The sequence below is a fragment of the Pleurodeles waltl genome, chromosome 1_2 (genome assembly GCF_031143425.1).
Source record: "Pleurodeles waltl isolate 20211129_DDA chromosome 1_2, aPleWal1.hap1.20221129, whole genome shotgun sequence".
Classification (NCBI taxonomy): domain Eukaryota; kingdom Metazoa; phylum Chordata; class Amphibia; order Caudata; family Salamandridae; genus Pleurodeles; species Pleurodeles waltl.
Genome location: NC_090437.1, coordinates 1022560548 through 1022582764, shown reverse-complemented (window position 1 = coordinate 1022582764; position 22217 = coordinate 1022560548). Strand labels below are relative to the sequence as shown.

At 47.9% G+C, this 22217-nt stretch overlaps 1 protein-coding gene across 1 annotated transcript in view; it reads right to left on the bottom strand.

Annotated features, from left to right (window-relative positions):
* Positions 1-22217, bottom strand: part of PDS5A (PDS5 cohesin associated factor A) — an 831005-nt gene that overhangs the window by 220916 nt on the left and 587872 nt on the right. The gene's annotated exons all lie outside the window — the stretch shown is intronic.

Sequence of the window (22217 nt, the reverse complement as noted above, 5' to 3'; positions counted from 1 at the left end):
CTCTCACCACAGAGGCTACCGGAGAGGGGGCCTGTGTAAAGAGAATGCAGGTGACTTTGGGGAGATCGGGAGGGGTGAAATCACGATGGACTTGGACTCTGGGGAGCTAGGAAACTTGGTGGAGGCAGACAGTCCTCCTGCGTTACTGGAGGCTCAGCTGCAGGACGAGCCATCTTTTGGTGCAGAGTCTGTCAAGGGTTGCAGACAAGCAGACAGGGTTGGTACCAGGTCAGCTGCTTCTTTTCTCCTCTTCTGCAGGTGTGACTCTTCAAAGTCCTTGGGCCTCTTAGGTAGTTGGTAAACCCAACACAGGCATCAGTGTGGGTTCACCAATATGAGATGTTTAATACCAAACATACCTATCTTCAGTGAAGCCATCATGTAGCTGGGGAACTTGTACTGACCAGTGTCCAGCACATTTAAAATGGCTTCCCTGGTCACTTGCTTTGTCTGAGAACTGACAAAGACATGGCAGGAGTATGTCTGCTCGTACAGATATGCCCTCACATGTAATATAATGCACCCTTCCTTAAGGCTAGGTGGCCTGCTAGAGATGTGACTTACATACATTGAATGCAGTGTGAGGAGACATGGCACACAGGCTGTGTGCCATGTTGTGTTTACACTTTTATCCGCACCAAGACACGCAGCCTGTAACAGCAGCTTGTCATGTGCTTGGTGAGGTGTCCCTTAGGGTGGCACAAATCGTGCTGCAGCCCTTAGGGACCCTCCTTAGTACCCCAGGCCCTAAGTACCAGGGGGTACAATTTACTAGGGACTTGCAGGGAGTTCTAAAGGTTTTGCCAAATGGGGAAACAGCTGTGCAGTTTTAGGAAAGAGATATAGCACCGCGGTCCTGGTTAGCAGGAATCCAGTGCACTTTCAGTTGAAATCACATCAGATATTAGGCAAAAAGTGGGGGCTAACCATGTCAAAAACTGTGCTTTCCTACAGTAATTATATCTTGTAAATGAAAGGAACCCAGGAGTGTGGGAAAGCGGGGAGATTGGAGAGAAGAGCCATGGAACAGGAATTTTCACCCCACCTTTCTAAAAGATCACACGGTAAAGTGCAAGATGAATATTTTATGATAGTGAAAACCATTTTCTTGGTATGTAGCGTACATAAGCTTGTTTTGAGGTTTTATTTTGTGTTGATTTAGAAATGCTCAAATTGCTTCTCAAATCACTTCTGCTATTGTGAGATCAGTGAATAATAGTTGGCTTTCTCTTCAGAGGGGCAGAGAAGCACAAATAGGTGGGCATTTAAGTTACAGAGCAAAATTCTAAAGTTATTTTTGTGCAAAGTGAAAGTAAATGTATGTAAAGAATTTTCTTGGGCTGTTTGGTTAGTCGACGGTTACTGGGCAGTATCCTGTGTGGGTACTGTTTACCACTGGTGTCTCAGCGTCAACAATACTACTGCATTCTGTCTAAAATGTTGTTGTTTGACTATGCAGTGATGGTGAGCAGTTAAGACTTTCTTGAGGAAGTGGCTAGTTTAGAAGCACAAAGTATGGCATGGCAAACACTAACTTTAAAGTTCAGTTAGTGTTATAAAGTCAAATATGAATAGGATTTTGATTTACAAGATAAATCCAACAGTTAACGAAAGAATGTTTACAAACACTAAAAGCTACTAGCACCTCCTGCAGCTGAGATACAACCCCAAATATGCACTGTGATACTCGTTGGAGACACCTGCATTATAAGGTTCTTTAACACTGGCTCTAAAACCAACATTATCTTTTAAGGCTATGCTCAGGCTGAATGGTATCTTTGAAAGTCATCAAGCATTTGTTTTGGGATATCAGTACACAATGCAACAACTTCGACCAAGTCCTGAAAATGATAAACGTCGGGAGGTGCTAACTCTCCCAAAGGAATCAGTTACAGAGTATAAATCTACAGAAAGTCCCAAAACTACTTACCATCCAGAGGGCTCCAGCTGGTGTTCTTTTAAGGAGGATGAAGGGCACAGTCATTGGTCACTATACACAGTATCCAGTACCAGACGCTGCACTATGTAACCACCTACTACTCTGTCCCCACGAGTGATTTAACTGTAGTGGACTGTATCCAATTATGACTGTAGTCACCCATGGGTCTTGGGGCATTCACTTGTGTTGCTCTGTCGATTTGTATATTGCAATGAACACTCAAGAGGGTTTCCCAGCGCTTGGGCAAGTGTGTAAGTGAGTGGTCCCCAGGGTGCTTATACGAAGAGCCAGGTCGTCAGCTTCTTGTGGAACTAAAGAAGTGAGGAGGGTCTGATGTGTTGAAAAAGGTTGTTCCATGTCTTGGATGACATGTAGGAGACTGAGCGAACTTCAGTTTTGCTTTTGTGGATAAGGGAATGTGTGCAAGAGGCAGAGCGAAGGTGTTGGAGGTTTGGTGAAAGTGTATGCTGCTGTTCAGGTATTCTGTTCCTGTGCTGTGTAGGGCTTTGCATGTGTGGGGAAATAGGGGGTATTATATGGTATGATTGTGTGACCTCACAGTGCAATACACTTACCAACCTCTTTAGGACCTCTTTAGGACACTTAGGTTTTGTTTGTCAAACCTCCAGCCTAACCCTGGGTAGGCCAATAGGCTATCAGGTTCCTTCCCACCAGATAACCACTTCTCGTGAAGAGTGGCATCTGGGCATCCCAGGATGCACCATTCTGCCCACTTTCGATATGGCAGAACCCCTCTCTCAGTGTGTGGAGCTCCCTAGCCCAACCCAGAGGTCTGGCTACCAAAGTGGCTATACTCCCCTGGAAAATCAGTTTGGCAACTGTTTCCCCTCTTCTGTCCCAAGTGAAAGCCTGCCTGCCTCAACAATGGAACAGCCCCTTTCCGAAGTGTTACTCATTTGCCCTTTAAAGGAACCTTCTCCTTTGAAGATTGCCCTTTGGGCAAACAGCAGTGTGGCTTCCTGCAGGAGGGAGAAGACACCTACTTCCAGAGCAGACCCTTATTGTATCCATTTCCTGGGAGACATTAGCACATCTCCCAGGAGGGCAGAAAGCAGTATCAGCGACAGGGCCACATGACAAACCAGCATCTGCACAGGCAACAGAGTGGCACCTTTGCTATAGTTGCACACTGCACCTTATTACATTTATTTCAACCTCAGAATCAAGTCAAACCTAATGAAACAAGTTGTTTGCTATGCTCGGTGACCAACTCTGGCCGCACCATTCCAGAGTTATCACAGCTGAGTTGTCAGCATGTAATTCTGTACTCACCAACTGGGTGGCCAAGTTTTTTCCCCCCACAGTAAAAATGATAGTTTCTCATTTTTACTATCAGAACATGTAAAATTGTATACCACGGGATAGGTTGTACCCTGCCTTTTAGACTCCATAGGCCTACCATATGGGTGACTTATACATACACTATGGGGAAGTCTAGCTTTGTCATTACTTTAAATGGCAAAGTCGGGTAGGGGTTTAAACTGCTCTTCCAGCCTGCTAATTGAAGGCTGGGTGTTTCGTTTTACTCGTTTCACACCCATGGTGGCACAAACAGAGCTGCAACCCCTGGGTTAAAATTTTAACGTACATGCTCTGGGTATCATTCACTAGGGACCACTAGTACGTAAGCTTAGCCAAATGGGAAGGAGCTGATTTGACATATAAATTTATGGGAAAGGCACAGGCACTGAATTTTGGTTAGCAGAATCAGATGAAAAACGTAAGGGGGACCATGCAAAAAGAAGCATTTCCTTACAGAAAGTGTGCGCGAGAACTTTGAATTGGCTGCACTTATGAAGGGGGAGCCAGCGAAGCTTCCTGAGGTGCGGTGTGATAAGGGAGCAGTGTGGGAGGTCGAGCATGAGTCTTGCAGCTCTGTTTGTGGATGGTTCGGTGTCTGTGTAGGAGTTGTTTGGAGATTCCAGCATAGAGAGTGTTGCCGTAGTCCAGACTGCGGAACCAAGAGGTGCACACTACTTTGACATGAGCACTCATGTTGAGCTTGTCATGTAGGATGATCCCTTAATTTTTTGTGTGGTCTGTGGGTGTTGGTCTTAGCTCAGATGACTAGCAGGTGGAGTCCCATGGGGAGGTGGAGTCCATCTCGAAGTCTTCAACAGCTCCAGATCAGAATGGGATCTTAGGAATAGGGTGCAATCAAGCCTATAAGAACAAATCACTTACCTTTGGTAACGATCTGCTGGTGGATATACCATTTTTTCCTCAGGTTCTTCTCCCATTCCAGACTAGAGATGGAGATCTTTCTCAGCATTGCCCACAAGCACCAGCAAGTGTGTTGTGTGCTAAACATTAACTCCATCCCTTCCTGGAAGTGATGCCGCAGCAAAGAATACACTGTCCTCACCATCAGAACTGAGCAGATGTGACAGTATGCACATTTCTAAATTGGGACCTTTTTATGGATGGATTAAAAAAGTCCATTACACAGAACAAGGAAGCGTGAGGGCAGGGAGGATTCTGCGACTCCACAGATTATCCACCAGAAAGAGCTTTACCAAAGGTAAGTAACTTGTTCTTTTAATGAATACCTCTAATCACAGATCTCCCACTATGTGAAAAGATTCCAAAATAGTACCTCCTAAGGTGGTGCGTCTGTGGAATGGCTCAAACTAAAAAATCCTGCAGGGCCCAACGGGCAAAGTGCCCCACCCGCCAGTCTGGCCTGTCTAGGCAGTTGTCTAAAACAAGTACTCTGTGTGCCAATGCATTGGTAGCAGCAATAGTCCTGGTTGAATAAGCCCTCTAAATCTTCAAGAGGCAAACTTGTTGGCCAATGTGTAACCGTTAAATTCAGAGGACAATCCATCTCAATATAGTCCTTTTCTGCACCATCTTACCCTTCTTTGTCCCAGAGAACTCCACAAACAGTTGCAGTCCTTGGTAGAATAAATGTAAAGGTTAAAGGACCTGTCTAATGTCCAAGTGGTGAAGCCTCGCTTCCTCTTTTGAAGGATGAGGGAGCAGAATGCAAAAGGGTGTTGGACTGTCCAACATTAAAAAAAAAAAAGCAGCCCCACTGTGGCATTACAACAACAGCTTGGTTGAAACAAATGAACCAGACCTTAAAAAAAAAAAAAAAAAAAAAAAAAACACATTTTAAAGGCATTTCAACAGGTGATTCAAATTAGGTGGTTGGTCAGGTAAACACAAAGGGCCGAATGGGCTGAAAAATTGATTATAACGGTGCCCAAACCAAGTTCTTTCTGGGCTAAAGAACAACAAAAAGCACAACATCCAACAACTTAGCCTGTACTGGATTTCTATGCTGGGATTTTCATCAAGGGGGTGGGGGGTAGGGGTGGAGGTGGGGGTGCTGAGTGATGTGTCGTCCAATTGTGTTAGTCGCCATCATTGCAGGATTTCTGAAGTCTACTCTGAAACCTGGTTGTAATCTGACAAGTTCTCATGGTGCTGCGCCAACGGAGACTTCAAATTCCAATGCAGAGCATGTATTTGACATCTGTAATAGTTGACAAGCAGGATGCAGAGGCCACGACGTCTCAGAGTCACTCTTACTAAGACCCAGGATCACAGCTAAGACATCGAGACCATAGGTGGAATGTCCTGGAGTCAATGCTCAAAACTGCACTGTATACAGGATGGCTCCAATTAACTGGAACATCTGCACAGGAGTCAGGTGTGACTGCCATATTAATTTAAAACCCCCAAAATGTGTGTTTCGGAGCTGTCTGGAGATGGTCTATGAGTGACTGGCCAATCCGCCCTCATAAGTCATTTTTCGGTGTAAATGAAAACTGGTATCGCCAAACTCAGGAGATGTGCTGCAACCAACACCATAATTTTTGCGAACACAAATGGAGCACTTGGGAGGCCGAATGGGTGCATGGAGAGGTTGAAATGCTCCTAGCCCATTTCACACCTCAGGAAATACCTGTCGGACTGCAGGAAACATCTGGTCCTGTAGGTCCAATGATACCATCCAATCTCTGCGATAGAGGGCAGAAATAACCTGGGCCAGTGCAATCATCTTGAACGTGTCCAACTTGCCCTTTATCAGCAAGAAATTGAGAAGGGAAACACCTAAAATAGGATAAAGGCCTGTTCTCATTTGGCTCCAGGAAATAAAGGGAGCAACACCCAGCCTGATGCCAGGTCCTTTGTCCAAAAATTTTGCGATACCTAGCTGCAACATAGACAAATGGTCCTTTGAAAGCCGTTTTGATGCAGGTGGAATACATGATGGACCGGATAAGGAAGAGCCTATCCTTGCTGGACTATATGGAGCAACCATTTGTTGGACGTGATACTCTGCCGCCCATGTATGTAATACCCTATCCTGCCGCCAAAAGGGCCACTTGCCACCAAGATCAAGCAAAAGCCTCGGAAGGACTTTTTTTTATGGGGGGTGGGTGGGTAGAAGTTGAGGGGGTATGCTGCCTGAAACCTCAAAAACAGTGAACCATTTGTGGAGACTTCCTCACGGGTACAGAAAGCCAGAGGAAGCATACTATTGCCTTGCTTTCATTGAAGTGCTCCAGAGTCCAGACTACTTTATCTGTATAGAGAAGGGTGGCATCAAATGGCATATCCATAAGTGGTTCTTGAACATCACCTGAGAAATATGTGGATCGCATTCATGCATGGCGTCGAACTACCACACCGGTACAGACTGCACCCCTCTCCCCCAAGCAGTTAAAGGTGTCCAGCCTAGAACGGATGACTTACCTTGCCACATCCTGACCATCTTGAATGATCTGCTCAAGGTTGGAGCAGTATTAGTCAGTGACTGTCTGCAAAACCTCACGGACCATAACCAATAATGTATTCCAGTATCATCGTCTCGGGAGGCCCCTGGCATTCACAAAAGGAAGAGATAGAGTGAACTTGCTTGAAAAACATCCTCTTCCCAAATAGCTGCATGTAATTTGATTGTCTTGGGACTTTTTTTTGGTTGGGGGGGGGGGGGGGGGGGGGGGGGAAGAGGGTCTCCTGATGAGCCATATAGAGACAGACACTGTGATAGTAACTGGATACATCATCTCCAGTATCATCCTGGCCATGCTTACCATGTTTGGAATCTGAGCCAAAAGTACTATGAAGCATTTGTGGGTGGGTTCTGGGGGAATGGCAGCGATCTGTCAGAGTAAAAATGATGTCAGACCGCCAGTTACCCATGGGCATGACTTTGGATGTGTCGGGTTCCCCTGTGAGTCAGATACAATAGATTCCTCTTCTGGAATTGTGCATAATGGCGCTGGGTTCTAAGTTGGGTATCGGCCTGAGTTGGGGTAGACCTTGCAGTGGAGTAGGGAGGCACAGAGTGCATCGAGGGCTGATAGACCAATATCATTGCGACCAGAGGCCTCCTGAGGAACGATACAGAGACGGTCACTGTCATAGTAATGTGAAGCATCATCTTCAGTATCATCCTGAGCATGTTTAGCATGTTTGGAATCTGAGCCAAAAGTAATATGAAGCATTTGTGGGTGAGTTATGGGGAATGGTATTGTCCTGTCAGAATGTCAGACCACTTGTGAGCCATGGGTGTGACTGGTTGTGTCAGGTTCCCCTGAGAGTCAGATAAAATAGACTCCTCCCTTCTGGAATTGTGCATCTTGGTGTCAGGTTCTAAGCTGGGTTGGGCATCGCTACTGCAGTTGGGGTAGATCCCACAGTGGAGTCAAGAGGCACAGACTGCATCAAGGACACAGTAATTGGATGCATCATCTCCAGTATCATCCTGACCATGATTAGCATGTTTTGATTCTGGGCCAAAAGTAATATGAAGCATTTGTGTGTGACCGCTGGGGAATGGCAGCGTTCTGTCAGAATGTCAGACAACTTGTGAGCCATGGGCATGACTTGGTTGTGTCAGGTTTCCATGGGAGACAGATAAAATAGATTCCTCTTCTGGAATTGTGCATCATGGTGCCAGGTTCTAAGTTGGGTTGGGCATCGGTCCCCAAGTTATGACAGACCTGTAGTGGAGTCAAGAGGCAAAGACTGTATTGATGACTGATAGGCCGATGCTAAACCTCCTTAGATCCGTGAGGCAGAAGTCGCACCAGAAGGAGCTGGAAAGGTGTCAAGAGGAGCAACATGGCTTCCTTGAAAGCCTCTACTTGTTGCAGTGTTGCCGAAGGACATAGAACCTATGGATGTTTTGCGATAAGTTGTGGGATTGGTTCCTAGGTAGGAGACCAGGACCATGACCATGACCAAAAGGAACCTTGAAATCCCCACAGCTTCTCACGGTCGAGAAGGACTGGGAAAGGGAGAATTCAGTTTCCACTTATTGTTTTTCTTTTTAGACATGGACTTAACTGATGACGGAGTGTGAGCAGGATTTTTCGCAGGAACGGCCTCAGGAAGGAGTGGTTGTACTCTACTTTGACCAGGTGTGGCCCTTCTGCACCGTCAACAGAGTTTGGCGACAGAGCTTGGCTCGCAGTGAGAACGCCTCTAGGTTCATATGGGAGCAGCGGCGCAAGGTTTGCCATGTCATCTGAGAACCCAAGGCACCAGTGACATACTTGGGGTGGGGTCTATCACTAGCATCTACTTTGTGGCCGTCCCTATAGTCTATAGTCTCTGAAGGGGAAAGGCTCCCTTGTACACTATTGAATAAAAGGTTTGAAAAAAATGTGTCACAAGATCAGAAAAGGTTTTGGAAGAAAGCTCCTGATCCACATCCGAAAGAGAGAAAACTAATCAAAGCGCAGCAGTGGCTCTTATATGTTGCTGCATTGTCACTTCTGACGGCGGGAAAAGGTAGCTGCAAAGCCACACAACACTACCTGATGGTGCAGGAGCAATACTGCAACAAATCTCCAAGATTTTGTCTGGAACTTGGGGCATTCACAGGTTGAGGATCTGCAGAGCAAATACACCCCTGCTATGTCTTTGTCGCTTCTTAGACAGTGTACAGAGAAGCCATTTTAAATACATATGCTGGGGACTGGCCACTGCAAGTTCCCCAGCTACATAATGGCTTCTCTGAACCTAGAGATGTTTGGTGTCAAACATTTTGTATTAATAAACCCTCACTGATTCCAATGATGTATTTATCAATACATGCACCCAGAGGGCACCTTAGAGGAGACCCCTGAAAAACCTACCAGCTGCTGGTGAGCTCACTGACCAGTTCTGGCCAGCCTGCCACCAGAGGTCAGAAACAAAAGCCTGTTGGGGCTGGGGTGTTACCCACCCCTTCCCACGGGATGACCTGCATTCCGAGGCATGAGCTTCACAGAAGCCCACCACCTTTTATATGCAGAACTGGCCATATTCAGAGGAAGATGCCAACCCCCCAGGCCCAGAGCCCACCTGGCACCTGGACAGGCAGGACAATTAGCTATGCAGGAGGTGTCACACTTTCAGACTGGGAACACCACCTTGAAGTTGACACACCTTAGGTAATTCTGCCAACCTGTGTGTGGTAGATTTTAGGAACTCTGGACAAGGTGCTGTCCACTCCCCACAAGAAGTGGTCATCTGGTGGTGATCCCAAGGGTAAGTAGCCTTTTGGCTACTACCCTTCACTCCCCTTACAGTCCCTTAATTTGAGTATTAAAGGGGACCCCCCCCCCCCCAAATACCAGATTCTCAGATCTTTACTGGAAAGAACAAGTGGCAGGAAGCCTGCTGAACCCGAGAGCCGAGGAGCACAACTGACTTGGCACCAACCCTTCCGGCCTGCCTGCTGCACCCAACCCTCAAGAAGTAACCGATGTGTCCCTCCTCTGCAGCCTCCAAGAAATGGGGTGAGTGGCCAGTGCTTCCCCAATAGCCGGGGGGAACTCCCTTGAAGTAGAGGAGCTGCCCTCCTGCATCTGCAGGCACCAAGACCTGCGAGGACTGGGACTGCCAGAAATCCTATGCCGGACATCACCACTGCACCTGAGCCGCCAAGGATATGCAGAAGTGGGTCAACGGTATCAGCATGGTCCCCATGCCCTCCAGAAAAATAGGCTGCCCTGTGCTTGCCCACAGTGGACTTCCTGAGGGTGTCTGCAGACATGGGTCCCTTGCTCGCTGAGCCACTGGATTCAAGCTAGCATGGATGATGAGGGGTGATACCTTGACATTAGTCCCAGGATGCTTGTTTCTGGTCCAGGGAGGACCTGGCTTGGCAGTTCGGGCTGAAGTGTTTCCATGGGAAGCTGGGCCAAGACTTATTTCCATACGGCTAGGTCCAAACTGAGGTGGCGTGGTGAGCAAAATAATGAATTAAAGCCAGACCTGTGACTGAGGGAGAGTGTTTGAAAAATGTCAACACTTTGCCCATCATTTTATTTTGTGGTCTTGCTATGTGAGCCCCATGTTGCTAGGGTATGCCCAGACAAAGGTCACTTGCTCGCTGCCCCACTGGATTCAAGCTAGCCTGGCTGATTAGGGGTGATAACTTGAAACAGGTCCCAGGATGCTGATTTCTGGTCCAGGGAGGACCCGACTTGGCAGTTTAGGCTGGAATGTTCCCATGGGGAGCAGGGTTAACACTGATTTGCTTATGGTTGGGTCCAAACTGGGGTGACGTGGCAAGCAAAATAATGATAGATTAAACCCAGATCTGTGACTGGGGGTGAGTGTTTTTAAAGTTTCAACACTCCATTCATCATTTTATTTTCTTACCTTAACATGTCAACAGCTCTCAGGACAGGTAACAAAAGAGCCCTGCTGCTGGAGGGGGTTACATCCTCCTGGCTGGAAAACACACAGGTGGCTGGGCCAAAAGGCGATTGTAGAAAAGTGCCATCATTGTAGCATAGTTACTCCCACTTTTTGCCAGAGGTGTCAGTGTGTTTAGACTGTAGTTAACTGCGATCCTGATAACCAAAACCTCGGCGGCTTTGCTCTCTCTTCTAAATTTGGTTGCTTGGTAATTTTTTACCCCACTATTGGCATACTGTTGCACTCATGTATGTCTCTACTATATCATACTTAGGTAACCAGGGCACTGGTACACCAGGGGTCCCCAATGGGCTGCAGCATGTACTGTGCCACCATGGGAGCCCACACAACCTATCGGCAGGCCTGTCATTGTAGCCTGTGTGAAATGGTGCATGCACACTTTCACCACAGATATGAGGCTTGTCTCTACCTGGTTAATGCACTTAGACACTCAGGGGCAGGGCGCATGACCCTAAGTGTGAAGGTACCCATGTGTAAGGAAATGCCTCCTTGGCATGGTTACCTCCTGACTTTTTGGCTTTTGTTGATGCCAGTTATGATTGAAAGTGTGCTGGGACCCTGCTAACCAGGCCCCAGCACCAGTGTTCTGTCTGTAAACTGTACCTTTGTTCCCACAACTGGCACAGCCCTGGCACACAGAGAAGTCCCTTGTAAATGGTATCCCTGGTACCAAGGGCCCTGTTGCCAGGGAAGGTCTCTAAGGGCTGCAGCATGTCTTATGCCATCCTGGGGACCCTTGACTCAGCACATGCACACCGCCTCACAGCTTGTGTTTGCTGGTGGGGAGAAAATTACAAAGTCGACATGGCACTGCCCTCAGGGTGCCATGCCCACCTCTGCTTGTGGCAAAGGTATGTCACCCCTCTAGCAGGCCTTACAGCCCTAAGGCAGGGTGCACTATACCACAGGTGAGGGCATATGTGCATTAGCACTATGCCCCTACAGTGTCTAAGCAAAGCCTTAGACATTGTAAGTGTAGGGTAGGCATAAAGAGTATATGGTCTGGGAGTTTGTCAAACACGAACCCCACAGTTCCATAATGGCTACACTGAAAACTGGGAGGCTTGGTATCAAACTTCTCAGCACAATAAATGCACACTGATGCCAGTGTGGGATTTATTGTAAAATGCATCCAGAGGGCATCTTAGAGATGCCCCCTGAATACAAGTCCGACTCCTAGGCTGACCAATTTCTGCCAGCCTGCCACAACCAGATGAGTTTCTGGCCACATGAGTAGAGTGCCTTTGTCACACTGTGGCCAGGAACAAAGCCTGTACTGGGTGGAAGTGCTTCTCACCTCCCCTTGCAGGAACCTTAACACCTGGCGGTGAGCCTCAAAGGCTCATGCCTTTTGTTGCAGCACCCCAGGAGTCCCAGGTAGTGGAGATGGCCACCCCTCCGACCACTGCCCCCACTTTTGTCGGCAAGGCTGGAGGAGATAATGAGAAAAACAAGGAGTCGTCGCCCACCAGTCAGGACAGCTCCTAAGGTGTCCTGAGCTGAGGTGACCCCTGCCTTTAGAAATCCTCCATCTTAAGTTGGAGGATTGCCCCAACAGGATTAGGGATGTGCCCCCCTCCCCTCAGGGAGGAGGCACAAAGAGGGTGTAGCCACCCTCCAGGGCAGTAGCCATTGGCTACTGCCCACCTGACCTAAACACACCCCTGTATTTAGGGGCAACTCTGAACCCAGGAAATCAGATTCCTGCAACCTACACAAAGAAGGACTGCTGATCTGAAAGCCCTGCGGAGACAACAACTGACTTTGGCCCCAGCCCTACCAGCCTGTCTCCAGACTCAAAGAACCTTCACAGCAACGCATCCGACAGGGACCAGCGACCTCTGAAGCCTCAGAGGACTGCCCTGAACTGAAGGACTAATAAACTCCCGAGAACAGCGGCACTGTTCACCAACAGCAACATTTTTGCAACTTTGAAACAACTTTTAAAGAATTCACTCTTCCCGCCGGAAGCGTGAGAGTTCACCCTCTGTACCCGACGCCCCGGCTCGAGCTCCAGAAAACCAACACTACAGAGGACTCCCAGGCGACTGCGACCTCATGAGTAACCTGAGACGACCTCCCTGCACCCTCACAGTGACACCTGCAGAGGATCCAGAGGCTCCCCCTGACTGCGACTGCCTGGAACAAAGAACCCAATGCCTGGACCAAGCACTGCACCCGCAGCCCCGAAAGGAACAGACCTCCAGTGCAGGAGTGACCATCAGGCGGCCCTCTGTCTAGCCCAGTCGGTGGCTGGCCCGAGAAGCCCCCCTGTGCCCTGCCTGCATCGCCTAAGTAACCCCTGGGTCCCTCCATTGCTTTGAATAGCAAACCTGACGCCAACTTGGCACACTGCACCCGGCCGCCCCTGGGCCGGTGAGGGTGTATTTTGTGTGCCTGTTTGTGTCCCCCCCCCGTGCTCTACAAAACCCCCCTAGTCTGCTCCCCGAGGACGCAGGTACTAACCTGTCAGTAGACTGGAACCGGAGCACCCCTGTTCTCCATAGGCACCTATGTGTTTTGGGCCCTCCTTTGACCTCCGCCCCTGATCGGCCCTGTGTTGCTAGTGAGGTGACTGAGGTTGCCTTGAACTCCCAACGGTGGGCTGCCTACGCCCAGGAAACTGAACTTGTAAGTACTTTACTTACCTCAGAAACGTAACCTTACTTACCTCCCCCAGGAACTGTTGATTTTTGCATTGTGTCCACTTTTAAAATAGCCTATCGCCATTTTAACCTATACTGTGTGTACTACTGCTGTAATTCAAAGTTCCTTACTTATCCATGTGGAGTACCTTGCATTTTATGTATTTAGTTCAAATCTTGAATCTGGTGGTTCTAAAATAAATTAAGAAAGGAAAATGTCACTTACCCAGTGTACATCTGTTCGTGGCATTAGTCGCTACAGATTCACATGCTGTGCATAGTCCGCCGTCTGGTGTTGGGTCGGAGTGTTACAAGTTGTTTTTCTTCGAAGAAGTCTTTTCGAGTCATGAGACCGAGGGACTCCTCCCACTTTGGTTCCATTGCGCATGGGCGTCGACTCCATCTTAGATTGTTTTCCCCGCAGAGGGTGAGGTAGGAGTTGTGTATGCTAATAATAGTGCCCATGCAATGGAATAAATACGTATGTACAAAATGAAGGTTTAATGTAATATATTTACAAATGTACAAATGTTCAAGATCTACTTCGAAACTGCTACAGGCTCCCGGGGAGGAGGGTGGGCGCATGTGAATCTGCAGCGACTAATGCCACAAACAGATGTACACTGGGTAAGTGACATTTTCCGTTCGGTGGCATGTGTAGCTGCAGATACACATGCTGTGCATAGACTAGTAAGCAGTTATCTCCCCAAAAGCGGTGGTTCAGCCTGTAGGAGTGGAAGTAGTTTGAAATAAAGTTCTTAGTACGGCTTGACCTACTGTGGCCTGTTGTGCAGATAACACATCTACACAGTAGTGTTTAGTAAATGTATGAGGCGTAGACCATGTTGCTGCCTTACATATTTCGGTCATTGGAATATTTCCTAGAAAGGCCATAGTAGCACCTTTCTTTCTGGTTGAGTGTGCCTTTGGTGTAATAGGCAGTTCTCTCTTTGCTTTAAGATAGCAGGTTTGGATGCACTTTACTATCCATCTGGCGATACCTTGTTTTGAAATTGGATTTCCTGTATGAGGTTTTTGGAAGGCAATAAATAGTTGTTTTGTCTTCCTAATTTCTTTTGTCCTGTCAATGTAGTACATTAGCGCTCTCTTGATGTCTAATGTATGTAGTGCTCTTTCAGCTATTGAATCTGGCTGTGGGAAGAACACTGGTAATTCCACTGTTTGGTTTAAGTGGAACGGTTAGATAACCTTTGGTAAGAATTTTGGATTTGTTCTTAGAACGACCTTATTTTTGTGTATTTGAATAAATGGTTCTTGTATGGTAAACGCCTGTATTTCACTTACTCTTCTTAGAGATGTGATGGCAATGAGAAATGCAACTTTCCACGTTAAGTATTGCATTTCATAAGAATGCATGGGTTCGAAAGGTGGACCCATGAGCCTTGTTAAGACAATGTTGAGGTTTCATGAAGGAACAGGTGGTGTCCTTGGTGGTATAATTCTCTTTAGGTCCTCCATAAACGCTTTAATGACAGGTATTCTAAATAGGGAAGTTGAATGAGTAATCTGCAGGTAAGCAGATATTGCTGCGAGATGTATTTTTATGGAAGAGAAAGCTAGATTTGATTTTTGTAAATGTAGTAAATATCCTACTACATCTTTTGGAGATGCATGCAATGGTTGGACTTGATTATTATGGCAGTAACAAACAAATCTTTTCCATTTACTTGCATAGCAGTGTCTAGTGGATGGTCTTCTCGCTTGTTTTATGACCTCCATACACTCTTGTGTGAGGTTTAAGTGTCCAAATTCTAGGATTTCAGGAGCCAAATTGCTAGATTCAGCGATGCTGGGTTTGGATGCCTGATCTGTTGTTTGTGTTGTGTTAACAGATCTGGCCTGTTGGGTAGTTTGACATGAGGTACTACTGACAGGTCTAGTAGTGTGGTATACCAAGGTTGTCTTGCCCATGTTGGTGCTATTAGGATGAGTCTGAGTTTGTTTTGACTCAATCTGTTTATTAGATATGGAAGGAGAAGGAGAGGGGGAAAAGCGTACGCAAATATCCCTGACCAATTCATCCATAGAGCATTGCCTTGAGATTGCCGGTGTGGGTACCTGGATGCGAAGTTTTGGCATTTTGCGTTTTCTTTTGTTGCAAATAGATCTATTTGAGGTGTTCCCCAAATTTGGAAGTAAGTGTTCAGGATTTGGCGGTGAATTTCCCATTCGTGGACCTGTTGGTGATCCCGAGAGAGATTGTCTGCTAGCTGGTTCTGGATCCCTGGAATAAACTGTGCTATTAGGCGAATGTGGTTGTGAATTGCCCAATGCCATATTTTTTGTGTTAGGAGACACAACTGTGTTGAGTGTGTTCCCCCTTGTTTGTTTAAATAATACATTGTCGTCATGTTGTCTGTTTTGACAAGAATGTATTTGTGGGTTATCATTGGTTGGAATGCTTTCAACGCTAGAAATACTGCTAACAATTCTAGGTGATTTATATGAAACTTTCTTTGATGTACGTCCCATTGTCCTTGGATGCTGTGTTGATTGAGGTGTGCTCCCCACCCTGTCATGGAAGCATCTGTTGTTATCACGTATTGTGGCACTGGGTCTTGGAAAGGCCGCCCTTTGTTTAAATTTGTACTGTTCCACCATAGAAGCGAGATGTATGTGTGGCGGTCTATCAACACCAGATCTAGAAGTTGACCCTGTGCATGTGACCATTGTGATGCTAGGCACTGTTGTAAGGGCCGCATGTGCAATCTTGCGTTTGGGACAATGGCTATGCATGAGGACATCATGCCTAGGAGTTTTAATACCATCTTTGCGTGTATCTTTTGTGTTGGATACATAGCTTGTATCACCTTGTGAACATTTTGAACCCTTTGTGGACTTGGAGTGGCTATCCCTTTTGTTGTGTTGATTGTCGCTCCTAAGTATTGCTGTGTTTGACACGGCAAAAGGTGTGACTTTGCATAGTTGATGGAGAAATCCAGTTTGTAAAGGGTTTGTATAACATAATCTGTGTGGTGTGAACACTTTGTTAGCGAGTTGGTCTTGATTAACCAATCGTCTAGGTACGGGAACACGTGTATTTGCTGCCTCCTGATATGTGCAGCTACTACTGCTAGACATTTTGTAAAGACTCTTGGTGCTGTTGTTATTCCGAATGGCAACACTTTGAATTGGTAATGTATTCCTTTGAATACGAACCTTAGGTATTTTCTGTGCGAGGGATGTATCGGTATATGGAAATACGCGTCTTTTAGATCTAACGTTGTCATGTAGTCTTGCTGTTTCAGTAGTGGTATTACGTCTTGTAACGTGACCATGTGAAAGTGGTCTGATTTGATGTAGGTGTTTAGTGTTCTGAGATCTAATATTGGTCCCAGACTTTTGTCCTTTTTCGGTATTAGAAAGTACAGTGAGAAAACTCCTGTGTTCTTTTGTGGTTTTGGTACTAATTCTATTGCGTCTTTTTGCAGTAATGCTTGAACTTCTAGTCCTAGAAGGTGTATATGCTGTTTTGACATATTGTGTGTTTTCGGTGGGACGTTTGGAGGGAGTTGGAGAAATTCTATGCAATAACCATGTTGGACAATTGCTAAGACCCAAGTGTCTGTTGTTATTTCCTCCCATGATTTGTGGAACTGGCTTAGTCTTCCCCCCACTGGTGTTGTGTGAAGGGGTTGTGTGACCTGTGAGTCACTGTTTATTTTGAGGGGTTTTGGGACCTTGAAATTTTCCCCGGTTTCTTGGGAATTGGCCCCCTCTGTATTGGCCTCGAAAGCCACCCCTTTGATATTGTCCCTGGTAGGTGGGTGGTCTTGTTTGTGAGGTGCTGGCTTCTGTGGCTTGACCTCGAAACCCTCCTCTGAAAGTTGTTTTGCGAAATGTGCCAAATGTGCCTCTGCCCTGCGGGGAATAGAGTGCGCCCATGGCTTTGGCTGTGTCAGTGTCCTTCTTTAATTTTTCAATTGCAGTGTCCACTTCTGGGCCAAACAATTGCTGTTCATTGAACGGCATATTGAGCACTGCCTGTTGTATCTCAGGTTTGAAGCCAGATGTGCGCAGCCATGCGTGCCTCCTTATTGTCACAGCAGTATTTATTGTTCTTGCAGCTGTATCTGCTGCATCCATAGAAGAACGTATTTGGTTGTTGGAGATATTTTGCCCCTCTTCAACCACTTTTTTCGCTCGTTTCTGGAATTCTTTGGGGAGGTGCTCAATGAGATGCTGCATCTCGTCCCAATGGGCCCTGTCGTATCGCACTAGGAGTGCTTGCGAGTTGGCGATGCGCCACTGATTTGCAGCTTGTGCTGCAACCCTTTTCCCAGCTGCATCAAACTTGCGGCTCTCCTTGTCCGGAGGTGGTGCGTCGCCTGATGTATGCGAGTTGGCTCTTTTACGAGCTGCTCCGACGACTACTGAATCTGGTGTCAGTTGTGATGTAATAAAAGCAGGGTCTGTGGGCGGTGCCTTGTATTTTTTCTCCACCCTTGGAGTTATTGCTCTGCTTTTAACAGGCTCCTTGAAAATCTGTTTAGCGTGCCTTATCATTCCCGGGAGCATGGGAAGGCTTTGATAATGGCTGTGGGTGGAGGACAGGGTTTAAAGAGGAAGTCATCCTCAATAGGCTCCGAATGTAGAGATACATTATGAAATTCGGCTGCCCTAGCTACCACCTGTGCATATGCTGTACTGTCCTCAGGTGGGGAGGGTTTAGTTGGGTACGACTCTGGACTATTGTCTGATACTGGAGCATCATAGAGGTCCCATGCTTCCTGATCATCCTGGCTCATGGTGGTATGAGCTGGTGATTGTGGTGGAGTCTGTGCCGGTGATACATGAGTTGACTGTGGTGGAGAGGGTGGTGGAGTTACCCTCTTTACCACCTTTGCTTGTGGTGGCTTGTCTTGTTGCTGGAAGTCAAGTTTCCTTTTCCTTCTGATTGGGGGAAGAGTGCTGATTTTTCCTGTACCCCTTTGGATAAAGATCCGCTTTTGCGTGTGAACTACCTCTGTAGTTTGTAATTCCTCCTCAAATCTGTGTCTTTTTAGTTGGGAGGACAGTGATTGTTCCTCTGAGTAGGAACTGGTTTTTGGTTCGGTTGCCGGGTGTTTTGGCACCGAAACCGTGTCTTTAGTTGTTTTCGGCTCCGACGAGATCTTTCTCTTTTTCGGTGTCTTGGCCTCTCGGTGCCGACCATCTTCGGTGCCGCTATCTCTGTGCCGAGCAGCTTCGGTGCCGCTGTCTCTGTGTCGAGTAGCTTCGGTGCCGCTGTCTCTGTGTCGAGCCTTTTCTGCACCACTCTCTCGGTCCCGAGAGTGTTGCGTGCCTGTGTCTCGACGTGAGTCGGACGACTTCGGCACCAACTCGCCCTTTTTCGGTGCCGATGGACGGTCACCTACTTTATGGGTTATGCCATGGCCTGTTGGCAGTGGCGTCCCCTGGGCTTTGTCTGTTTTTTCGTGTGATTTTTCTTTCGACGTCTTACTCACGGTTGGTTGCTCATCGACGTCGAATTCTTCGTAATCCGAATCGCGGATGGAGAAAGTTTCTTCTTCTTCCTCCTCCTCGAACCCTTGTTGTCCTGTCGGCGTGGAAGCCATCTGCAACCTCCTGGCTCTTCGGTCCCTGAGCGTTTTTCTCGACCGAAACGCGCGACAGGCCTCACACGACTCTTCCTTGTGCTCGGGGGACAGGCACAAGTTACAGACCAAATGTTGGTCTGTATAGGGATATTTACTGTGGCATTTAGGACAGAATCGGAACGGGGTCCGTTCCATCAGTCTCGATGTTGCACGCGGTCGGGCCGACCAGGCCCCGTCGGGGGATCGAAAATACCCCGAAGGGCTACCGGAGCTCTTCAAGGCTCGGTGTCGATTTGCCCTAACTATCCCGATACCGAACGAAACAATACCGACAAATTTTCCGTTGATTCTGACTAACTTTCCGACCCGAAACACGGAGCGAAAAGGAACACGTCCGAACCCAATGGCGGAAAAAAAACAATCTAAGATGGAGTCGACGCCCATGCGCAATGGAACCGAAGTGGGAGGAGTCCCTCGGTCTCGTGACTCGAAAAGACTTCTTCGAAGAAAAACAACTTGTAACACTCCGACCCAACACCAGACGGCGGACTATGCACAGCATGTGTATCTGCAGCTACACATGCCACCGAACATATATTTTTCTATCTAAAAATTATTGGCCTGGAGTTAAGTCTGAGTGTGTTTCTCATTTATTGCCTGTGTGTGTACAACAAATGCTTAACATTAACCTCTGATAAGCCTACTGCTCGACTACACTACCACAAATTAGAGCTTTAGAATTATCTAATTTTGCCACTATCAGTCTCTAAGGGCAACCCTTGGACTCTGTGCACACTCTCTCTCACTTTGAGATAGTATATACAGAGCCAACGTCCTACACCATGCATGAGCAGGATACCCCCTACAAATGCCAGACTCCATTCCCTGGGCTTTTGTAAGAGCGGGGAAGCCAACTTAAGGTATGTAGTGGACACTGATCAACAAGAGTGGTCCAACTACATATTGATTTCTATGAACCTAGGCATGTTTGGTATCAAACAAGCTGGAATCATGCAACTACATCAATTCCAGTGCCAGTTCCATGATCCCCTGTACTCTGGGGGTTCCTTAGAGGATCCCCCCCATTTCTGCCTGTACAGCCTTACGGGGTCTTGCTGCCAGCCCATTTTGCTGCCGATCCCTGACACTGTTCTGCCCTCCTGTGGGTGAGCCTGGCTCAGGCAGAGGAAGGCAGAACAAAGGTTTTCTGGCAAGCCACCTCTCCCTGTGTATTAGGTGTCTGAGGGCTGGTGTAAAGTAGCCTCTGAGCGCCACCAGACTGCTTTGAAGGTCACACTCTGTGCCCTCCTTGCATTGTCCGGTTTGGACATGTTCAGGAACTGCTGGTTCCCACTCTGGCATGAAACTGCACAGAGGACAGGGGAGTGACCACCCTCCTATCCAGCTCCTTCCTTTGGGAGGTGCACAGAGCTCTGCCAGGTGACTGGTTGATTCTGCCATCTAGGAAACAAGATGGGCAGATGCCCCTGGGAGCATCTGACTGGTTAGGCCAGGTAGATGACGTCCCTGACTCCTTCAGATAGGTGGGTCACTTCAGAGAGTGACCAAACCCCTTTTAGGGTTACTTAAGGACTCCCGCGAGGGGGGCGGGCATCCTCAGATTCGTCGGGGAAGACTCTACAAGGAACCCTCTGCAATGTCTTCTACTCTGGAACCAGTGCTGTCTGCTTTGGAACCCGAAATACATCTGCTTGTGGTGGGAAGGCTTCCACTGCAACATTGTTTCTCCGGATCCTGCAAGAATTCTGCAACATCCAAGGCTGTGCATCCTCCAGGGTCACAAGGACTTTGTTTGCACTGGGAAGCACAAAGGAATATACCTTGGAGTGAAGGAGTCACTCCCCTGCATCCCCAGGCTCTTCAAGATATCGACCAGCTGGTGGGGTCTGTTGTCCCACGGACATCGAAAGGCTCTGCATCACAGGTGGTGGGTCTGTGGCCTCCTCTAGGTCCTGCCTGTCTCCTGACAAACTTGGGAGACTGTGGACCCCTGCTCCTGCCACTGGACCCCCTGTGCACCTTGACTGTTTCACTTGCCAAGGCTTGTTGACTTCCTCCAACAGATCTTCAGGCACCAAGACGCCCCAGCCCCCAGCACTTTCAAACTCCAAGGTCAGTCCCTGTAAGACTCCTGCGACGTGGGACTTCTGTTTTGTTGTTCTGCGGAGGCCTCATTGTGACTCCCTGTGTCCATCGCTTGTGGGTCACTTGTGGGGGCTCCAACGACTTCTGCTGGCCTTCCTGTGTGCTGAGGGACAGCTAGGACTCCCTCACAAGGGTAGAGTCTCCTGGACTGGTCCCCAAAACTATGCAAATACATCTTCAGTGCCTGCTTGCATTTGCCAGTGCTTGCTGGTGACCTGGCTGGTCACTAATGAACACCCATCCCCCTGCCCAATCGGTGCAACCGTTGAAGGACAGCTCGTTGGCGACTCCTAGGATCTTCTGCAGCTTCTGGACCCCCAGCCAAGCTGGACGTCTTCAACCGACTTGCAGGAGCTTCTTCTCTAAGAGGGTGGACATTGCCACAAGCACCACCTGGGCACCTCCAAGGGTGAGGACTCCGTCTCCTTTTTCAAGCTAGTATGAGAGGGCTGGACCCTACCGGTGCACTGCAGATCTAGCCACACTTGTTGCACATTGTATCCCAGCAACATGGGGAAGGACAGGCAGGCAAAAACACCCTCCTCCCAAACCCATATAGACAAATTTATGACTCCAGCTGGGGCCCCTGGAGGTGGTGCCATGGCGGGTCCTGCCCTGGCCGAAGAGAACAAGTGTGACACCGACCAGATCCTACATGCCATACAGTCCTCCCAGTCAGTGGTTGAGTACAAAAATTGGGGAGGTGAGAGTAGATATGGCGTTACTGCAACAGGACTTCAAAAATGTCTTGGCATGACTTACCGAGACAGAAACATGTGTCGACAGAGGACGGCTACCTCAAGGCCAAGGTGTCTGGCCTCCTAACCAGCACGCACGAGCTACAGAAACAAGCAGAGGATGCAGAAAACCACTCAAGGCAGAAAAACCTGCGTTTCGTGGGCTTCCCGGAGGCGACCGAGGGCCCTAGAGGCTTGGATTAGATCATGGATGCCCTTGAACAAACTGTCCACATAGTTTGCCATTGTACATGCCCATAGAGCTCTCTCTGCTAGACTTTCGAGACAGGGATGCTATCCTGCGGGAGGCCTGAGCTCACTCGGAGCTCTGCTACCAGAATTTTAAGATACTGATCTTCCCAGACTACTTCTAGGAGGCCCATGTAAAGCAGACTTTGTCATACGAGCAGGTGAAACAAAATCTGAGGGCGCTACACTTAAAAATACGTGATCCTCTTTCCATCCCGCCTTAAGG